The sequence below is a fragment of the Channa argus genome, unplaced genomic scaffold, assembly GCF_033026475.1.
Source record: "Channa argus isolate prfri unplaced genomic scaffold, Channa argus male v1.0 Contig022, whole genome shotgun sequence".
NCBI lineage: Eukaryota > Metazoa > Chordata > Actinopteri > Anabantiformes > Channidae > Channa > Channa argus.
In genome coordinates, this window is record NW_027125241.1 from 426104 (window position 1) to 439851 (window position 13748).

Sequence of the window (13748 nt, forward strand, 5' to 3'; positions counted from 1 at the left end):
TTCAATTTAGCATGCTTTTTCCCTCAGCCTCGGTAGTTCAGTGGTGATGAGGATAGATGTGATGAGGTGTTTACATTTTTTGTCAAGCCTGACACGAGGCAGGTCTATTGTAGAATGGCCAGCTTGGACATATGTGCAGTCCTCTACCTTCTAGAGAGAGCATTGGTAATGCAAAGGACAAAGGAATAAAGGCTTTAGGAGAACAAGTGTTTTTTTCCGTGAACTCTAGATGCTTAAAGCATATATAAAACCTAAAATTCAACCCAAACTAAAGCGGACATCCAGGAATTGCGCTCCCCTGTCTAATACCCAAGATGTGTGCCAGTCAAGGAGCTTAGATTTCAACACCTGCAAATTTTCACACCACTAGAAGGGCATGAAACAGAACAAATGAAAAAGGGAAGGTATGCTATAAAGATGTTTTAAAACATTTCTACCTTCTCTCCATCTCTTGAGTAGACGTGATGGGTGGACAGCTTCCGAAACAGTTTTCCAACAAAACATTCTGTCCCAAGTACTAACTTCATTAGTGTGACTGTCCAGAGGTGCAGTGGAACACAATGTGGGCATTGGTAGTTCAGTGGTGATGAGGTTAGTGTGTGGTTTAGTACGTAGTACTGATGGACCATCAAAAAACATTCTGTCTACACGCGATGGCGTCTTCAATGGAACTCCTTTCTCCGGCACATGGGCATTGGTGGTTCAGTGGTCGAATTCTCGCCTCTGCATCTGCAAATTCTCACCCCACTAGAATGGCATGAAACACAACAAAGGTAAAAAGGAAGGTATGCTATAAAGATGATTTAAGACACTTCTACCTTCTCTCCATCTCTTGAGTAGACACGAGGGATGGGCAGTTTCCGAAACTGTTTTACCTGGCGTTGGTGGTTCAGTGGTGATGAGGTTAGTGTGTGGTTTAGTACGTAGTACTGATGGACCATCAAAAAACATTCTGTCTACACGCGATGGCGTCTTCAATGGAACTCCTTTCTCCGGCACATGGGCATTGGTGGTTCAGTGGTCGAATTCTCGCCTCTGCATCTGCAAATTCTCACCCCACTAGGATGGCATGAAACACAACAAAGGGAAAAAGGAAGGTATGCTATAAAGATGATTTAAGACACTTCTACCTTCTCTCCATCTCTTGAGTAGACGTGATGGGTGGACAGCTTCCGAAACAGTTTTCCAACAAAACATTCTGTCCCAAGTACTAACTTCATTAGTGTGACTGTCCAGAGGTGCAGTGGAACACAATGTGGGCATTGGTAGTTCAGTGGTGATGAGGTTAGTGTGTGGTTTAGTACGTAGTACTGATGGACCATCAAAAAACATTCTGTCTACACGCGATGGCGTCTTCAATGGAACTCCTTTCTCCGGCACATGGGCATTGGTGGTTCAGTGGTCGAATTCTCGCCTCTGCATCTGCAAATTCTCACCCCACTAGAATGGCATGAAACACAACAAAGGTAAAAAGGAAGGTATGCTATAAAGATGATTTAAGACACTTCTACCTTCTCTCCATCTCTTGAGTAGACACGAGGGATGGGCAGTTTCCGAAACTGTTTTACCTTTCAGCAAAACATTCTGTCCCAAGTACAAATGTCATTAGTGCGACTGTCCAGTGGTGCAGTGGAACACAATGTGGGCATTGGTAGTTCAGTGGTGATGAGGTTAGTATGTGGTTTAGTATGTAGTACTGATGGACCATCAAGAAAAAGATTCTGTCTACACGCGATGGCGTCTTCAATGGAACTCCTTTTTCCAACACGTGGGCGTTGGTGGTTCAGTGGTCGAATTCTCGCCTGCCACGCGGGAGACCCGGGTTCGATTCCCGGCCAATGCAAGCACCTCTTTAAAAGTCTCACAACTCAAAATGAGCGCAGCTTGACTGACTGATATGCAGTAACAGAGGTCTCAGCCTTCTATTTATTCTCAGGACAATTAATGAAGACCCAATTAAGTGTGTCAATGCTATTGTCTTTATGAAATGCGAAAAGGTGTTTACAATTGTTTTTCAATTTAGCAGGCGCATTCCCTCAGCCTCGTTGGCGCAGTTGGCAGCGCGTCAGTCTCATAATCTGAAGGTCGTGAGTTCAAGCCTCACACGAGGCAGGTTTTTCGTAGAATGGACAGCTTCGACATATGTGCGGTCCTCTACCTTCCAGAGACAGCATTGGTAATCCAAAGGTCAAAGGAATAAAGTCTTCAGCACAACAAGTGTTCTTTCCGTGAACTCCAGCTCCCCTCTCTAGTACCGAGACTTGTGCCAGTCAAGGAGCTTAGACTTCAACACCTGCACATTTTCACACCACTAGAATGACATGAAACACAACAAAGGAAAAAGGGAAGGTATGCTATAAAGATGTTTTGAGACAGTTCTACCTTCTCTCCATCTCTTGAGTAGACTTGAGGGCTGGGCAGCCTCCGAAACTGTTTTACCATCCAACAAAACATTCTGTCCCAAGTACTAACCTCAATAGTCTGAAGACAATTAATGAAGACTCAATTAAGGGCGTCAATGCTATTGCCTTTGTGAAATGCGAAAAGATGTTTACATTTTTTCAATTTAGCATGCTTTTTCCCTCAGCCTCGGTAGTTCAGTGGTGATGAGGATAGATGTGATGAGGTGTTTACATTTTTTGTCAAGCCTGACACGAGGCAGGTCTATTGTAGAATGGCCAGCTTGGACATATGTGCAGTCCTCTACCTTCTAGAGAGAGCATTGGTAAAGCAAAGGACAAAGGAATAAAGGCTTTAGGAGAACAAGTGTTTTTTTCTGTGAACTCTAGATGCTTAAAGCATATATAAAACCTAAAATTCAAGCCAAACTAAAGCGGACATCCAGGAATTGCGCTCCCCTGTCTAATACCCAAGATGTGTGCCAGTCAAGGAGCTTAGATTTCAACACCTGCAAATTTTCACACCACTAGAAGGGCATGAAACAGAACAAAGGAAAAAGGGAAGGTATGCTATAAAGATGTTTTAAGACATTTCTACCCTCTCTCCATCTCTTGAGTAAACGTGATGGGTGGACAGCTTCCGAAACAGTTTTCCAACAAAACATTCTGTCCCAAGTACTAACTTTATTAGTGTGACTGTCCAGAGGTGCAGTGGAACACAATGTGGGCATTGGTAGTTCAGTGGTGATGAGGTTAGTGTGTGGTTTAGTACGTAGTACTGATGGACCATCAAAAAACATTCTGTCTACACGCGATGGCGTCTTCAATGGAACTCCTTTCTCCGGCACATGGGCATTGGTGGTTCAGTGGTCGAATTCTCGCCTCTGCATCTGCAAATTCTCACCCCACTAGAATGGCATGAAACACAACAAAGGGAAAAAGGAAGGTATGCTATAAAGATGATTTAAGACACTTCTACCTTCTCTCCATCTCTTGAGTAGACACGAGGGTTGGGCAGTTTCCGAAACTGTTTTACCTTTCAGCAAAACATTCTGTCCCAAGTACAAATGTCATTAGTGCGACTGTCCAGTGGTGCAGTGGAACACAATGTGGGCATTGGTAGTTCAGTGGTGATGAGGTTAGTATGTGGTTTAGTATGTAGTACTGATGGACCATCAAGAAAAAGATTCTGTCTACACGCGATGGCGTCTTCAATGGAACTCCTTTTTCCAACACGTCGGCATTGGTGGTTCAGTGGTCGAATTCTCGCCTGCCACGCGGGAGACCCGGGTTGGATTCCCGGTCAATGCAAGCGCCTCTTTAAAAGTCTCAGCTTGACTGACTGATATGCAGTAACAGAGGTCTCAGCCTTCTACTTATTCTCAGGACAATTAATGAAGACCCAATTAAGTGTGTCAATGCTATTGTCTTTATGAAATGCGAAAAGGTGTTTACAATTGTTTTTCAATTTAGCAGGCGCATTCCCTCAGCCTCGTTGGTGCAGTTGGCAGCGTGTCAGTCTCATAATCTGAAGGTCGTGAGTTCAAGCCTCACACGAGGCAGGTTTTTCGTAGAATGGACAGCTTCGACATATGTGCGGTCTTCTACCTTCCAGAGACAGCATTGGTAATCCAAAGGTCAAAGGAATAAAGTCTTCAGCACAACAAGTGTTCTTTCCGTGAACTCCAGCTCCCCTCTCTAGTACCGAGATTTGTGCCAGTCAAGGAGCTTAGACTTCAACACCTGCACATTTTCACATCACTAGAATGACATGAAACAGAACAAAGGAAAAAGGGAGGGTATGCTATAAAGATGTTTTGAGACAGTTCTACCTTCTCTCCATCTCTTGAGTAGACGTGAGGGCTGGGCAGCCTCCGAAACTGTTTTACCATCCAACAAAACATTCTGTCCCAAGTACTAACCTCAATAGTCTGAAGACAATTAATGAAGACTCAATTAAGGGCGTCAATGCTATTGCCTTTGTGAAATGCGAAAAGATGTTTACATTTTTTCAATTTAGCATGCTTTTTCCCTCAGCCTCGGTAGTTCAGTGGTGATGAGGATAGATGTGATGAGGTGTTTACATTTTTTGTCAAGCCTGACACGAGGCAGGTCTATTGTAGAATGGCCAGCTTGGACATATGTGCAGTCCTCTACCTTCTAGAGAGAGCATTGGTAATGCAAAGGACAAAGGAATAAAGGCTTTAGGAGAACAAGTGTTTTTTTCTGTGAACTCTAGATGCTTAAAGCATATATAAAACCTAAAATTCAACCCAAACTAAAGCGGACATCCAAGAATTGCGCTCCCCTGTCTAATACCCAAGATGTGTGCCAGTCAAGGAGCTTAGATTTCAACACCTGCAAATTTTCACACCACTAGAAGGGCATGAAACAGAACAAAGGAAAAAGCGAAGGTATGCTATAAAGATGTTTTAAGACATTTCTACCTTCTCTCCATCTCTTGAGTAGACGTGATGGGTGGACAGCTTCCGAAACAGTTTTACCTTTCAACAAAACATTCTGTCCCAAGTACAAATGTCATTAGTGCGACTGTCCAGTGGTGCAGTGGAACACAATGTGGGCATTGGTAGTTCAGTGGTGATGAGGTTAGTGTGTGGTTTAGTACGTAGTACTGATGGACCATCAAAAAACATTCTGTCTACACGCGATGGCGTCTTCAATGGAACTCCTTTCTCCGGCACATGGGCATTGGTGGTTCAGTGGTCGAATTCTCGCCTCTGCATCTGCAAATTCTCACCCCACTAGAATGGCATGAAACACAACAAAGGTAAAAAGGAAGGTATGCTATAAAGATGATTTAAGACACTTCTACCTTCTTTCCATCTCTTGAGTAGACACGAGGGATGGGCAGTTTCCGAAACTGTTTTACCTTTCAGCAAAACATTCTGTCCCAAGTACAAATGTCATTAGTGCGACTGTCCAGTGGTGCAGTGGAACACAATGTGGGCATTGGTAGTTCAGTGGTGATGAGGTTAGTATGTGGTTTAGTATGTAGTACTGATGGACCATCAAGAAAAAGATTCTGTCTACACGCGATGGCGTCTTCAATGGAACTCCTTTTTCCAACACGTGGGCATTGGTGGTTCAGTGGTCGAATTCTCGCCTGCCACGCGGGAGACCCGGGTTCGATTCCCGGCCAATGCAAGCACCTCTTTAAAAGTCTCACAACTCAAAATGAGCGCAGCTTGACTGACTGATATGCAGTAACAGAGGTCTCAGCCTTCTATTTATTCTCAGGACAATTAATGAAGACCCAATTAAGTGTGTCAATGCTATTGTCTTTATGAAATGCGAAAAGGTGTTTACAATTGTTTTTCAATTTAGCAGGCGCATTCCCTCAGCCTCGTTGGCGCAGTTGGCAGCGCGTCAGTCTCATAATCTGAAGGTCGTGAGTTCAAGCCTCACACGAGGCAGGTTTTTCGTAGAATGGACAGCTTCGACATATGTGCGGTTCTCTATCTTCCAGAGACAGCATTGGTAATCCAAAGGTCAAAGGAATAAAGTCTTCAGCACAACAAGTGTTCTTTCCGTGAACTCCAGCTCCCCTCTCTAGTACCGAGACTTGTGCCAGTCAAGGAGCTTAGACTTCAACACCTGCACATTTTCACACCACTAGAATGACATGAAACAGAACAAAGGAAAAAGGGAAGTCTGAAGACTCAATTAAGGGCGTCAATGCTATTGCCTTTGTGAAATGCGAAAAGATGTTTACATTTTTTCAATTTAGCATGCTTTTTCCCTCAGCCTCGGTAGTTCAGTGGTGATGAGGATAGATGTGATGAGGTGTTTACATTTTTTGTCAAGCCTGACACGAGGCAGGTCTATTGTAGAATGGCCAGCTTGGACATATGTGCAGTCCTCTACCTTCTAGAGAGAGCATTGGTAATGCAAAGGACAAAGGAATAAAGGCTTTAGGAGAACAAGTGTTTTTTTCCGTGAACTCTAGATGCTTAAAGCATATATAAAACCTAATAATTAACCCAAACTAAAGCGGACATCCAGGAATTGCGCTCCCCTGTCTAATACCCAAGATGTGTGCCAGTCAAGGAGCTTAGATTTCAACACCTGCAAATTTTCACACCACTAGAAGGGCATGAAACAGAACAAAGGAAAAAGGGAAGGTATGCTATAAAGATGTTTTAAAACATTTCTACCTTCTCTCCATCTCTTGAGTAGACGTGATGGGTGGACAGCTTCCGAAACAGTTTTACCTTTCAACAAAACATTCTGTCCCAAGTACAAATGTCATTAGTGCGACTGTCCAGTGGTGCAGTGGAACACAATGTGGGCATTGGTAGTTCAGTGGTGATGAGGTTAGTGTGTGGTTTAGTACGTAGTACTGATGGACCATCAAAAAACATTCTGTCTACACGCGATGGCGTCTTCAATGGAACTCCTTTTTACAACACGTGGGCATTGGTGGTTCAGTGGTCGAATTCTCGCCTGCCACGCGGGAGACCCGGGTTCGATTCCCGGCCAATGCAAGCGCCTCTTTAAAAGTCTCAGCTTGACTGACTGATATGCAGTAACAGAGGTCTCAGCCTTCTATTTATTCTCAGGACAATTAATGAAGACCCAATTAAGTGTGTCAATGCTATTGTCTTTATGAAATGCGAAAAGGTGTTTACAATTAACAGTTGGCAGCGCGTCAGTCTCATAATCTGAAGGTCGTGAGTTCAAGCCTCACACGAGGCAGGTTTTTCGTAGAATGGACAGCTTCGACATATGTGCGGTCCTCTACCTTCCAGAGACAGCATTGGTAATCCAAAGGTCAAAGGAATAAAGTCTTCAGCACAACAAGTGTTCTTTCCGTGAACTCCAGCTCCCCTCTCTAGTACCGAGATTTGTGCCAGTCAAGGAGCTTAGACTTCAACACCTGCACATTTTCACACCACTAGAATGACATGAAACAGAACAAAGGAAAAAGGGAGGGTATGCTATAAAGATGTTTTGAGACAGTTTTACCTTCTCTCCATCTCTTGAGTAGACGTGAGGGCTGGGCAGCCTCCGAAACTGTTTTACCATCCAACAAAACATTCTGTCCCAAGTACTAACCTCAATACTCTGAAGACAATTAATGAAGACTCAATTAAGGGCGTCAATGCTATTGCCTTTGTGAAATGCGAAAAGATGTTTACATTTTTTCAATTTAGCATGCTTTTTCCCTCAGCCTCGGTAGTTCAGTGGTGATGAGGATAGATGTGATGAGGTGTTTACATTTTTTGTCAAGCCTGACACGAGGCAGGTCTATTGTAGAATGGCCAGCTTGGACATATGTGCAGTCCTCTACCTTCTAGAGAGAGCATTGGTAATGGAAAGGACAAAGGAATAAAGGCTTTAGGAGAACAAGTGTTTTTTTCCGTGAACTCTAGATGCTTAAAGCATATATAAAACCTAAAATTCAAGCCAAACTAAAGCGGACATCCAGGAATTGCGCTCCCCTGTCTAATACCCAAGCTGTGTGCCAGTCAAGGAGCTTAGATTTCAACACCTGCAAATTTTCACACCACTAGAAGGGCATGAAACAGAACAAAGGAAAAAGGGAAGGTATGCTATAAAGATGTTTTAAAACATTTCTAACTTCTCTACATCTCTTGAGTAGACGTGATGGGTGGACAGCTTCCGAAACAGTTTTCCAACAAAACATTCTGTCCCAAGTACTAACTTCATTAGTGTGACTGTCCAGAGGTGCAGTGGAACACAATGTGGGCATTGGTAGTTCAGTGGTGATGAGGTTAGTGTGTGGTTTAGTACGTAGTACTGATGGACCATCAAAAAACATTCTGTCTACACGCGATGGCGTCTTCAATGGAACTCCTTTTTACAACACGTGGGCATTGGTGGTTCAGTGGTCGAATTCTCGCCTGCCACGCGGGAGACCCGGGTTCGATTCCCGGCCAATGCAAGCGCCTCTTTAAAAGTCTCAGCTTGACTGACTGATATACAGTAACAGAGGTCTCAGCCTTCTATTTATTCTCAGGACAATTAATGAAGACCCAATTAAGTGTGTCAATGCTATTGTCTTTATGAAATGCGAAAAGGTGTTTACAATTGTTTTTCAATTTAGCAGGCGCATTCCCTCAGCCTCGTTGGCGCAGTTGGCAGCGCGTCAGTCTCATAATCTGAAGGTCGTGAGTTCAAGCCTCACACGAGGCAGGTTTTTCGTAGAATGGACAGCTTCGACATATGTGCGGTCCTCTACCTTCCAGAGACAGCATTGGTAATCCAAAGGTCAAAGGAATAAAGTCTTCAGCACAACAAGTGTTCTTTCCGTGAACTCCAGCTCCCCTCTCTAGTACCGAGACTCGTGCCAGTCAAGGAGCTTAGACTTCAACACCTGCACATTTTCACACCACTAGAATGACATGAAACAGAACAAATGAAAAAGGGAGGGTATGCTATAAAGATGTTTTGAGACAGTTCTACCTTCTCTCCATCTCTTGAGTAGACTTGAGGGCTGGGCAGCCTCCGAAACTGTTTTACAACAAAACTTTCTGTCCCAAGTACTAACCTCAATAGTCTGAAGACAATTAATGAAGACTCAATTAAGGGCGTCAATGCTATTGCCTTTGTGAAATGCGAAAAGATGTTTACATTTTTTCAATTTAGCATGCTTTTTCCCTCAGCCTCGGTAGTTCAGTGGTGATGAGGATAGATGTGATGAGGTGTTTACATTTTTTGTCAAGCCTGACACGAGGCAGGTCTATTGTAGAATGGCCAGCTTGGACATATGTGCAGTCCTCTACCTTCTAGAGAGAGCATTGGTAATGCAAAGGACAAAGGAATAAAGGCTTTAGGAGAACAAGTGTTTTTTTCCGTGAACTCTAGATGCTTAAAGCATATATAAAACCTAAAATTCAAGCCGAACTAAAGCGGACATCCAGGAATTGCGCTCCCCTGTCTAATACCCAAGATGTGTGCCAGTCAAGGAGCTTAGATTTCAACACCTGCAAATTTTCACACCACTAGAAGGGCATGAAACAGAACAAAGGAAAAAGGGAAGGTATGCTATAAAGATGTTTTAAAACATTTCTACCTTCTCTCCATCTCTTGAGTAGACGTGATGGGTGGACAGCTTCCGAAACAGTTTTACCTTTCAACAAAACATTCTGTTCCAAGTACAAATGTCATTAGTGCGACTGTCCAGTGGTGCAGTGGAACACAATGTGGGCATTGGTAGTTCAGTGGTGATGAGGTTAGTGTGTGGTTTAGTACGTAGTACTGATGGACCATCAAAAAACATTCTGTCTACACGCGATGGCGTCTTCAATGGAACTCCTTTTTACAACACGTGGGCATTGGTGGTTCAGTGGTCGAATTCTCGCCTGCCACGCGGGAGACCCGGGTTCGATTCACGGCCAATGCAAGCGCCTCTTTAAAAGTCTCAGCTTGACTGACTGATATGCAGTAACAGAGGTCTCAGCCTTCTATTTATTCTCAGGACAATTAATGAAGACCCAATTAAGTGTGTCAATGCTATTGTCTTTATGAAATGCGAAAAGGTGTTTACAATTAACAGTTGGCAGCGCGTCAGTCTCATAATCTGAAGGTCGTGAGTTCAAGCCTCACACGAGGCAGGTTTTTCGTAGAATGGACAGCTTCGACATATGTGCGGTCCTCTACCTTCCAGAGACAGCATTGGTAATCCAAAGGTCAAAGGAATAAAGTCTTCAGCACAACAAGTGTTCTTTCCGTGAACTCCAGCTCCCCTCTCTAGTACCGAGATTTGTGCCAGTCAAGGAGCTTAGACTTCAACACCTGCACATTTTCACATCACTAGAATGACATGAAACAGAACAAAGGAAAAAGGGAGGGTATGCTATAAAGATGTTTTGAGACAGTTCTACCTTCTCTCCATCTCTTGAGTAGACGTGAGGGCTGGGCAGCCTCCGAAACTGTTTTACCATCCAACAAAACATTCTGTCCCAAGTACTAACCTCAATAGTCTGAAGACAATTAATGAAGACTCAATTAAGGGCGTCAATGCTATTGCCTTTGTGAAATGCGAAAAGATGTTTACATTTTTTCAATTTAGCATGCTTTTTCCCTCAGCCTCGGTAGTTCAGTGGTGATGAGGATAGATGTGATGAGGTGTTTACATTTTTTGTCAAGCCTGACACGAGGCAGGTCTATTGTAGAATGGCCAGCTTGGACATATGTGCAGTCCTCTACCTTCTAGAGAGAGCATTGGTAATGCAAAGGACAAAGGAATAAAGGCTTTAGGAGAACAAGTGTTTTTTTCTGTGAACTCTAGATGCTTAAAGCATATATAAAACCTAAAATTCAACCCAAACTAAAGCGGACATCCAGGAATTGCGCTCCCCTGTCTAATACCCAAGATGTGTGCCAGTCAAGGAGCTTAGATTTCAACACCTGCAAATTTTCACACCACTAGAAGGGCATGAAACAGAACAAAGGAAAAAGGGAAGGTATGCTATAAAGATGTTTTAAGACATTTCTACCTTCTCTCCATCTCTTGAGTAGACGTGATGGGTGGACAGCTTCCGAAACAGTTTTCCAACAAAACATTCTGTCCCAAGTACTAACTTCATTAGTGTGACTGTCCAGAGGTGCAGTGGAACACAATGTGGGCATTGGTAGTTCAGTGGTGATGAGGTTAGTGTGTGGTTTAGTACGTAGTACTGATGGACCATCAAAAAACATTCTGTCTACACGCGATGGCGTCTTCAATAGAACTCTTTTCTACGGCACATGGGCATTGGTGGTTCAGTGGTCGAATTCTCGCCTCTGCATCTGCAAATTCTCACCCCACTAGGATGGCATGAAACACAAAAAAGGGAAAAAGGAAGGTATGCTATAAAGATGATTTAAGACACTTCTACCTTCTCTCCATCTCTTGAGTACACACGAGGGTTGGGCAGTTTCCGAAACTGTTTTACCTTTCAGCAAAACATTCTGTCCCAAGTACAAATGTCATTAGTGCGACTGTCCAGTGGTGCAGTGGAACACAATGTGGGCATTGGTAGTTCAGTGGTGATGAGGTTAGTGTGTGGTTTAGTACGTAGTACTGATGGACCATCAAAAAACATTCTGTCTACACGCGATGGCGTCTTCAATGGAACTCCTTTTTACAACACGTGGGCATTGGTGGTTCAGTGGTCGAATTCTCGCCTGCCACGCGGGAGACCCGGGTTCGATTCCCGGCCAATGCAAGCGCCTCTTTAAAAGTCTCAGCTTGACTGACTGATATACAGTAACAGAGGTCTCAGCCTTCTATTTATTCTCAGGACAATTAATGAAGACCCAATTAAGTGTGTCAATGCTATTGTCTTTATGAAATGCGAAAAGGTGTTTACAATTGTTTTTCAATTTAGCAGGCGCATTCCCTCAGCCTCGTTGGCGCAGTTGGCAGCGCGTCAGTCTCATAATCTGAAGGTCGTGAGTTCAAGCCTCACACGAGGCAGGTTTTTCGTAGAATGGACAGCTTCGACATATGTGCGGTCCTCTACCTTCCAGAGACAGCATTGGTAATCCAAAGGTCAAAGGAATAAAGTCTTCAGCACAACAAGTGTTCTTTCCGTGAACTCCAGCTCCCCTCTCTAGTACCGAGACTCGTGCCAGTCAAGGAGCTTAGACTTCAACACCTGCACATTTTCACACCACTAGAATGACATGAAACAGAACAAATGAAAAAGGGAGGGTATGCTATAAAGATGTTTTGAGACAGTTCTACCTTCTCTCCATCTCTTGAGTAGACTTGAGGGCTGGGCAGCCTCCGAAACTGTTTTACAACAAAACTTTCTGTCCCAAGTACTAACCTCAATAGTCTGAAGACAATTAATGAAGACTCAATTAAGGGCGTCAATGCTATTGCCTTTGTGAAATGCGAAAAGATGTTTACATTTTTTCAATTTAGCATGCTTTTTCCCTCAGCCTCGGTAGTTCAGTGGTGATGAGGATAGATGTGATGAGGTGTTTACATTTTTTGTCAAGCCTGACACGAGGCAGGTCTATTGTAGAATGGCCAGCTTGGACATATGTGCAGTCCTCTACCTTCTAGAGAGAGCATTGGTAATGCAAAGGACAAAGGAATAAAGGCTTTAGGAGAACAAGTGTTTTTTTCCGTGAACTCTAGATGCTTAAAGCATATATAAAACCTAAAATTCAAGCCGAACTAAAGCGGACATCCAGGAATTGCGCTCCCCTGTCTAATACCCAAGATGTGTGCCAGTCAAGGAGCTTAGATTTCAACACCTGCAAATTTTCACACCACTAGAAGGGCATGAAACAGAACAAAGGAAAAAGGGAAGGTATGCTATAAAGATGTTTTAAAACATTTCTACCTTCTCTCCATCTCTTGAGTAGACGTGATGGGTGGACAGCTTCCGAAACAGTTTTACCTTTCAACAAAACATTCTGTTCCAAGTACAAATGTCATTAGTGCGACTGTCCAGTGGTGCAGTGGAACACAATGTGGGCATTGGTAGTTCAGTGGTGATGAGGTTAGTGTGTGGTTTAGTACGTAGTACTGATGGACCATCAAAAAACATTCTGTCTACACGCGATGGCGTCTTCAATGGAACTCCTTTTTACAACACGTGGGCATTGGTGGTTCAGTGGTCGAATTCTCGCCTGCCACGCGGGAGACCCGGGTTCGATTCACGGCCAATGCAAGCGCCTCTTTAAAAGTCTCAGCTTGACTGACTGATATGCAGTAACAGAGGTCTCAGCCTTCTATTTATTCTCAGGACAATTAATGAAGACCCAATTAAGTGTGTCAATGCTATTGTCTTTATGAAATGCGAAAAGGTGTTTACAATTAACAGTTGGCAGCGCGTCAGTCTCATAATCTGAAGGTCGTGAGTTCAAGCCTCACACGAGGCAGGTTTTTCGTAGAATGGACAGCTTCGACATATGTGCGGTCCTCTACCTTCCAGAGACAGCATTGGTAATCCAAAGGTCAAAGGAATAAAGTCTTCAGCACAACAAGTGTTCTTTCCGTGAACTCCAGCTCCCCTCTCTAGTACCGAGATTTGTGCCAGTCAAGGAGCTTAGACTTCAACACCTGCACATTTTCACATCACTAGAATGACATGAAACAGAACAAAGGAAAAAGGGAGGGTATGCTATAAAGATGTTTTGAGACAGTTCTACCTTCTCTCCATCTCTTGAGTAGACGTGAGGGCTGGGCAGCCTCCGAAACTGTTTTACCATCCAACAAAACATTCTGTCCCAAGTACTAACCTCAATAGTCTGAAGACAATTAATGAAGACTCAATTAAGGGCGTCAATGCTATTGCCTTTGTGAAATGCGAAAAGATGTTTACATTTTTTCAATTTAGCATGCTTTTTCCCTCAGCCTCGGTA

At 43.5% G+C, this 13748-nt stretch overlaps 10 non-coding genes across 10 annotated transcripts; all 10 read left to right on the forward strand.

The window, feature by feature from the left end:
• Positions 1-1772: 1772 nt before the first annotated feature.
• Positions 1773-1843, forward strand: trnag-gcc (transfer RNA glycine (anticodon GCC)). Its single transcript has one exon. It is a non-coding gene; the product is annotated as a tRNA-Gly (tRNA).
• Positions 1844-2039: 196 nt separating this feature from the next.
• On the forward strand, positions 2040-2112 carry trnam-cau (transfer RNA methionine (anticodon CAU)). Its single transcript has one exon. It is a non-coding gene; the product is annotated as a tRNA-Met (tRNA).
• Positions 2113-3888: 1776 nt separating this feature from the next.
• On the forward strand, positions 3889-3961 carry trnam-cau (transfer RNA methionine (anticodon CAU)). The gene has a single exon. It is a non-coding gene; the product is annotated as a tRNA-Met (tRNA).
• A 1532-nt stretch (positions 3962-5493) lies between these two features.
• trnag-gcc (transfer RNA glycine (anticodon GCC)) lies at positions 5494-5564 on the forward strand. Its single transcript has one exon. It is a non-coding gene; the product is annotated as a tRNA-Gly (tRNA).
• A 196-nt stretch (positions 5565-5760) lies between these two features.
• Positions 5761-5833, forward strand: trnam-cau (transfer RNA methionine (anticodon CAU)). The gene has a single exon. It is a non-coding gene; the product is annotated as a tRNA-Met (tRNA).
• Positions 5834-6833: 1000 nt separating this feature from the next.
• trnag-gcc (transfer RNA glycine (anticodon GCC)) lies at positions 6834-6904 on the forward strand. Its single transcript has one exon. It is a non-coding gene; the product is annotated as a tRNA-Gly (tRNA).
• A 1350-nt stretch (positions 6905-8254) lies between these two features.
• On the forward strand, positions 8255-8325 carry trnag-gcc (transfer RNA glycine (anticodon GCC)). Its single transcript has one exon. It is a non-coding gene; the product is annotated as a tRNA-Gly (tRNA).
• A 178-nt stretch (positions 8326-8503) lies between these two features.
• trnam-cau (transfer RNA methionine (anticodon CAU)) lies at positions 8504-8576 on the forward strand. Its single transcript has one exon. It is a non-coding gene; the product is annotated as a tRNA-Met (tRNA).
• A 2946-nt stretch (positions 8577-11522) lies between these two features.
• On the forward strand, positions 11523-11593 carry trnag-gcc (transfer RNA glycine (anticodon GCC)). The gene has a single exon. It is a non-coding gene; the product is annotated as a tRNA-Gly (tRNA).
• Positions 11594-11771: 178 nt separating this feature from the next.
• Positions 11772-11844, forward strand: trnam-cau (transfer RNA methionine (anticodon CAU)). Its single transcript has one exon. It is a non-coding gene; the product is annotated as a tRNA-Met (tRNA).
• The last annotated feature ends 1904 nt before the right edge of the window (positions 11845-13748 follow it).